At 47.7% G+C, this 7,863-nt stretch overlaps 1 pseudogene; it reads right to left on the reverse strand.

Moving 5' to 3' along the window:
- Nucleotides 1-1,450: 1,450 nt before the first annotated feature.
- LOC119336825 lies at nucleotides 1,451-2,512 on the reverse strand (annotated as a pseudogene).
- Nucleotides 2,513-7,863: the final 5,351 nt, after the last annotated feature.

Genomic DNA, 7,863 nt, shown 5'->3' on the forward strand with positions numbered 1-7,863 from the left:
CCAATCATAAATGAGTCGGTTTGGAATTCAAATAGGCGTCCACACAATATCATTCGGTGCACTACATATTTTATTGAGGGCATCCGTTAATTATGCTTGCCTCCCGTACATATTTTCACTAGTAATCGATCTGATGATCTGATTCTGATCCTACTAGATTCCAAGCTAGTAGGCTCAGTAGCTAGTGTGGCTGCACTCAACCGGCATCGTGGTGTTCTTGAACCGACCCTTGTCGGCGCAGTAGTCGTAGTACATGTACGTCCTCTTGACGTTCTCGTAGGCCGCCCGCTGCCGGGCGGACAGCCTCCTGTACCGGTGGGCGTTCCACTTCCACCACCAGTTACTCGAGTGGCACGGCGTCGAGCTGGTGTTGGCGCAGGTTGAAGATATAATTTTTCTGAATTTCGGATGTGCAACAAATATAGGCTAGTTTTACCAAAGGGATTAATTATAGGTTGGCTTGTCGAATCTTTTCCAAGAACGTACAACCTGCATTGAAATATAGATGGTCCAATACGCATTTCAAGCTTGTCTTTGAACATTGATAAGATTAATAAAATATGATATCTATAATATAAAATTAACGCGCCCTCCGACCTGATAATATAAGATGTTAGGGCTAATAAATTTTATATTATCGTATGGAGGGAGTATATCATTAGAAAATCCTTTGACATACGGATTAGACGGTATAGTTTTGTAACATACACATATTAGTCTCCCCGCAAATAAATAAATAAATATATTATTAGTTTGACCAGTGGTCAAAGACAACCTCAAAAAATATATTAGACCCTATGCATTTGATTGGAGGTATTACAACACTTTTCAACATATCATCTTTAATTTTTGTAACACAGAAATGAATGCTTAGCTAAGTAAAAAGAAACTAGTGAGCTGTTTAAGGCTGGTCGTAATGGGAGTATCATAGATAGTATCATGCATGCCAACTAATAAAATTTGTTGAGGTGGCATAGAATTAAATAAAGAAAGAGAGGGTTGAGTATCATATCATGATACTGTATGATATTAAATGTTGTGCTAGTATGTGTCATGCATGGCATTAAATGGTATCATCTATGATACTAGCATATGATACTATGCACTACGGATGCAGTATCATATACTAGTATCATATGCATGATACTAGTATATGATACTCATCATTAGGATCAGCCTAATAAAGCAAGAGTGATGAATTTCATCCAATTCGGCTAGCCCACCACCCATGGTGCTTTCAGCGGGCAGAACGTAGGTGTTTCTCAAAGTAAATAATAAATCAGTCGGCTTGGAATTCAAATAGACGGCCATACATGCATGTAATGATGCGAATATTATTCGGTACCGCTACATATTTGTTGAGGAGGTCCATTAATTATGCTTGCCTCCCCTGCATAAATAAACCATTTTAACCAGAAATCGATCTGATGATCTGATCCAAGCTAGTAGGCTAAGTAGTGTGGCTGCACTCAACCGGCATCGTGGTGTTCTTGAACCGATCCTTGTCGGCGCAGTAGTCGTAGTACATGTACGTCTTCTTGACGTTCTCGTAGGCCGCCCGCTGCCGGGCGGACAGCCTCCTGTACCGGTGGGCGTTCCACCACCAGTTACTCGAGTGGCACGGCGTCGAGCTGGTGTTGGCGCAGGCGTCGACGTCGAAGCCCTGGTACCCCGCAGTGAAGGGCGCGCGGTTCCAGTCGATCTTGATCCTGCCGCGGTCCGTCGCCCAGTCGGAGCCGTCCCACAGGCTCGCCCAGATGCCCATCCGCTTCGTCGGGAACTCGTACTCCGGCACACGGCCCGTCAGGTTCCTGAGCACCCGTATCGGCACATCGTCGACGAATATCCTGCGAAATGCTCGTACATGATTCGGATCTCAATGCAAGCATTACGATTTTAGAGTGACAGAGAAGGCTAATTTTTCTTGGAATGGAGCATACGTACACGAGCTGGTAATGGTTCCAGAGGATGTTGTACTAGTGGAAGTCGGCTGCCGGGTCGAACCACAGCTTCATCCTCTGCTCCCTGTTACCGTGGCCGTTGACGAAGACGTTGGTCTGGAGGGTGATGGGCTGGCCGTCACGTTGCCCAGGAACTCGAAGTCCACCTCGTCACGGTCACTGCTCTGAGGTGGTACCGACATCAGCTGCATGCACGAGAAACAGTTACAGCACATCACAGATTTTAACGAGAAGTATGAGCAGCAAGCAAGCACGGATCGGCAACTCACAAAGAAGGCTGTGACGACTCCGGCCGTGTACCCTCCGGGTACCTTGACCCTCATGCGGAAGAACCCCGAGCCATACGTCGACTTGGAGCAGAACCCGGCGCCGGACCTCTTGTCCATGGTGAGACGAACCTGTGTCCCCTGGTTGACAAGGTGGTAGCCGTCTGCACCCCACGTTGGCACGTAGTTGTCATCGAACACCGGCGTCCTTGCAGTCGTCGGGGCCACGGCCGGGAGGAGGACGAGCAAGAGGAGAAGCCATGGATGCTGCACACTGGAAGCCATTGCTAGCTTACCTACGAGATGTGTTTGTGCGCCGTGAGCGCGCTTGCTTGCTTTTATAGTACTTGACCATGTACACGTTAGATCATCCCTTCGATCTACCCGCTGGCCGGCGGGGCTTCTCGACAACGCAAAACTCAATCGGGCCACGCACTAGTGCATGCACGAACGCGGTTGGCCGTTGCCGTATATGGTGTCGACGTCATCGTGGCGATGTCTTCTTCCGCTTGGGGTCTTTGCTTAATGATCACAAATCACGAGCACTAGCTTCATGGTTCATAATAGCAGTGGTTTGCTAATCCAGGTTTTCGATTAGGCGATTTTATTAGTCATGTGCTTAGCTTGTCTTGTAGTAGACCTCAACATCGTTTAGAAACAATGAGAGTGTTTTTTCTACCATGCACTGATGCTTTGTGATTCATGGTGACGAACAACGAGAGTGGTTCCCAACAAAATTTGTCTTGTTTCAATGTTCTATAATGTTTTATTGCATTTTCTGCAGAAAGACAGCAGAGCGCTGATTTTAATTGATGAAGAAGAAGGTAAGGTACATGGTAAACTGGGGGCCCAAGGAAAACAAAACTGGCGTGGCTGGCATTAGCCCGCCCTGTACAAAAGTGATCTAGCGAACTCAAGGCGGCTCGAAGAAAGCTGACATCGGTATGAGCCCAGCATGCTGCCAGGTCCTTGCCTCATCGATGATGCGGCCATGAACCTGCTCGGCGGAGGAGGAGACATGCTTGAAAACTTTCGCGTTCCGCTCCTTCCAGATGCCCCATGACACAAGCAGGCAGGAGGCCTTCCAAGTGACCCGTCTCGCCCGCGGTAACCTGGCAGTGTGTCGTCCGAATCGCAGCCGCGGAGAGCAGTCCGTGGGCATAGGCAGCACAGTGAACGGCATGCCCAGAGAGGATGCAGTCCTCTCCCACACGTCCAGAGCGAAGGGGGAGGCCGCAATCATCTGATGGGCTGTTTCCGACGTGGCATATGGCATAGCGAGCAGATCGGGTCGTTCTCGATCTTTCGCTTGACCAAGTTATCCGCCGTCATAATCCTCCCTTGCAATAGAAGCCATGCAAAGCATTTAGCCCTTGGAGATGCTTTTGCCGTCCAGATTATGGCCTTATCGTTGTTTCGAATGCTGCCTTTAAATTGCAACTTGTATGCAGAAGCCGCCGTGTATTCGCCAGACGTTGTCCACTTCCAGGCAATCCGGTCTTAGACGTTGTCATTGATGATGACGCTCGTAGCAGCCTCCCAGAGATCACAGAGCTCGTGTAGAATCGTCGGCATTGGGTTTGGCTTGAGCAGCGTCAGCCAATGGTTGTCAAGCATCGCCGCTCTAAAGGATAACTTTTTCCCGTTGCAGTGCTTGTACAGGTTGGGCCAGCGATCGACCGGTCTGTTGCCTGCAGCCCAGTGCGAGCGCCAGAACGACGTCGTTCGCCCATCGCCGATGCAGATCGTTGACGAGGCAGGGAATACAGCCTCTGCGTCGGGGTCGCTCGGCAGGATCACCAGATTACCCCAAGGCCGGTCTCTATCAGTCCATGTGAGCCAACACCAATGGGACCGTAAGGTGCTTCCCTGTCTTGTCTCTGCAGGTCATGGATGCCCAACCCTCTGAGCTCCCGAGGCCGACAAACATTGCTCCATCTTACTAAGCATTTACCAGCCGGCGATACCTCGTCCGCCGCCCAAAGGAAGCCCCTATGCAGCCTATCCACCATCTTGATGGACCACTTTGGCGGCGCAATTGCCATCATCCGATAAATGGCCATTGCGGAGAGGGTGGTTCTAACCAGTTCAATTCTTTCCGGCAGTGCAATCAACTTGGCCTTCCACCCTCTCAATCTCTTGGACAGACTGTCAACAAGGGCCGGCTGCAGGTCCTCCCGTCGCAGGCGCCCATCAGTCAGAGGCAAGCCAAGGTAAGTCATCGGGAAAGTCCTAATGTCATAGTTAGTTTCCTCGACCGCACACTCGGCCTCTACATCGCTGCATCTGATGGGCGTGGCGGTGCTCTTGGACCAGTTTACTCGAAGGCCAGAGACCCGTTGGAACCAGGAAAGCAGCTCAATAGCAGCATGGAGCTCGGTTTTGGATAGGTTAAGAAAGGCCACGACATCATCAGCGTAGATGGACATGTGGTAGGGCATTATCGTTCTTCCAATGGGAGTCAACACCCCTCAATGGCAGGTGGTATCGAACATGGTAGCGAGGGCGTCGATGGCTATGACAAATAGCAACGGCGACACCGGATCTCCGTGCCGTAGCCCCTTGCGGTGAATGATTATCTCGGTCAGGTCCCCATTGATGTTCAAACGCGTGGAGGCAGTCGCCAGCAGCCCAGATATCCAATTCGTCCATCGCAGCCCAAAGCCTCTAGCGCGCATCAGGTCCAGCAGAAATTCCCATGAAACACTATCGAAAGCTTTCGCAATGTCCACTTTCAGCAGGATGGCTGGCGTTTTTCGAGCTTTCAGAGTCTTGATCATTGCCTGAACATACATGAAGTTGTCGAGTATGGACCGGTTCTTGATGAATGCGCTCTGATAGGGAGAGATGAGGTTGCGTATCAACGGTTGAAGGCGCCTGGCAAGGATTTTAGCAATCAGCTTTGCAAAGCTATGAATTAGGAAGATTGGTCTAAATTCCGTCACTTTTGTAGCTCCTTCCAACTTGGGGAGGAGGATCATGATGGCGGTGTTAAGAGCCTGCAGGTTTGAAGCGTTCAAGATGTCAAACTTGTTGATCGCTGCCATGACATCTCATCTGATGGTCTGCCAACAACGTTGATAGAACAACCCCATAAACCCATCTACCTCCGGCGCCTTGTCCGGACTAGTGTCATTAATTGCTTCTAGAAATTCCTCTTCAGAGAAATCTCCTTCGAGCTGGCTAATGGCATGTGTATTGAAAGTGAAGCCAATCTTGGAGAACACTAGTTGACTGGAACGCTCCGCCGGGGAGCCAACCAATCCATGGAAAAACACCCAGGCCAGTCTCAACTTATCCTCTTGCCCGGCGTATAGCTTCCCCTCGTGCTGAATTGTCTGGATGTAATTCTTGCATCGTCTTGTCGAGGCCTCCAGGTGAAAAAATTTGGTACATGCGTCTCCTTCCTTGATACCGCGAACCCTATACTTCTGGCGTCAAGTCGATCTCTATAGCGCACTGATCCCCAATAGCCGCACCTTGAGGTTGTTTCTGAACTGGTGCTCCTCTGGTGTGAGGGCCCGGTTGTCTCTGGCTTTCTCAAGTATGTATATTAGCTCATTGATCACATCCGTTGTTTGGCTAAGGGAGGAAGTAACATTGCCAAACCATCTTCTAAGCTCCTTGGTCAATCTGCTCAATTTTGTGTGCAGAACCACGAAAGCATCAGGTGATTGTACCGGCTGGTTCCAACTTCCAAGTCGAGGCGACCACCTACTGAAATCCCTCGAGCTGTACCCAGTAGTTCTCGAAGCGAAACTGCTTGATGTGTCTGAACTCTGCGTCACAGGTGAGGAGGAGAGGACGACGGCCGAGGACATCGCTTGAAGCAAGCAGGCCGGGAACATATCATGCCAGGCTTCGTTGTAGAGTACCCTGTCGAGCTTGACCATGGTAGGGGCCTGTTGCACGTTGGACCATGTGTAGGTCCGGCCATGTAAGTATAGATCCTTGAGCTCCATGCCAGGCCCTGATAACGAACTTGATCCGAAATACAATTCTTTCTACGCCCCTAAGTACTTTTGCTCCTGGTGTTCATATGTATGAGTGCGGGCCTTCATTTATCTCAACAAAAATTAAGCCTACAACTCTAGCATTTTCATTGCATTTATGAGGAAAAAGAGAAATTTGTAGATATAATCAGTTAAAGATAGCATCGGCATTTTGCTTGCACTCTAAGAATACCTACATTTTGGATTGGAGAGTATATAAAACTAGGAATGTATATTTTTAAGTCAAGTGGAAATGGTTATTTCTGAATCCACAATCTGAAATATTGATTCTTCCACCAAGGGTTAATAAATTAGTCGCACATTTTATATATAACTAGTGGTTGGGGCGCCACCCTGTGACACCGCTTGGGAGGAAGCTGTGCACACGTTTTCATTTTAAAAATACATGGGGTCTCGCCTCCATCTAAAAACATCTCAGAAAAAATATCCTCACCTTCGTCTAAAAAAATACTTTTATTTCAAAAATACATGGGGTGTCGCCTCCATCTAAAAAAACATCTCAGAAAAAAATCCTCATCTTCGTCTAAGAAAAGTACCACAACGAACGCCACTTTGCATAGTCCTCCGTTTAAAAAATATACGTGGGGTCTTCACCCTCATCTAAAAAGGAAAAAAACATTTCAAAAAAATCCTCACCTTCATCTATTTTTTTCCAAACTTTCTTACGCGGCCAACCAACTTGCGCCATGTGGCATAGCTGGTTGGCCGCCCTTCTCCTAATGCTTAATGGGTTTAATATGCAATTCTAAGTCTAACAATGTGTTACTAGCCAGATGAATAATCCTGATGGCACCATGAATACTCTTTGGCAATCATCGTGATTCGACTTCCACATTAACTTTCTCCTCAGTTTGCGTGTTTTAGATACAACTGATGTTACTGTATTGTGATTGATCAGGTTCACTGTACATACTTTGTTGTCTCATACTCCCTCCGTCCCAAAATTCTTGTCTTAGCTTTGTCTAAATACAGATGTATCAAGTCATGTTTTAGTATTAGATACATCCGTATCTAGGCAAATCTAAGACAAGAATTTTGAGACGGAGGGAGTATTTATCATATCTTCCCATATACGCCAAGCATCAAAGTTTGCACGAAAGGCAAGCAAGAATTTGAGTTGTGTCGTCTCCTGCTATTTAATTTGTCCTACGTGAAAAACATAGCAATGTTCTCTCTCTTTGTCTCCTCTTTTATCATTGATAATCGAGAACATTAACATTGACGCTTTGCTAACACCAGACATTTTTGTACATGCACTTAGCGACTATGGCTACTAGTGTGATTATATGTTTTAGTGAAATGCAAAAACGTTTCGAAACATGTCTCTCTGGGAAGCTTGATGTCAAGTAGGCATATTCCTAGTTACTACAAGAGGTGGTTTATAGGTTCATTAGTAGAAAAAACTCCATTCGTCGCGGTTCATGAGGCCCATTTGTTCCGGTTGCCGAACCAAAACTAAAGGGTCGGTACTAAAGCCCAATACCTTTCGTCCCGGTTCGCTCAGAAACCGGGATAGATGGGGCTCCACGTGGCCACTACGGCTTGCCCAGGCAGGAGGACATTTTGTCCCGGTTGTTGCCACCAACCGGAATGAAAAGGCTTTCACGCGTCAGCATTTCAGTG

Source organism: Triticum dicoccoides, chromosome 7B (genome assembly GCF_002162155.2).
Source record: "Triticum dicoccoides isolate Atlit2015 ecotype Zavitan chromosome 7B, WEW_v2.0, whole genome shotgun sequence".
Classification (NCBI taxonomy): Eukaryota; Viridiplantae; Streptophyta; class Magnoliopsida; order Poales; family Poaceae; genus Triticum; species Triticum dicoccoides.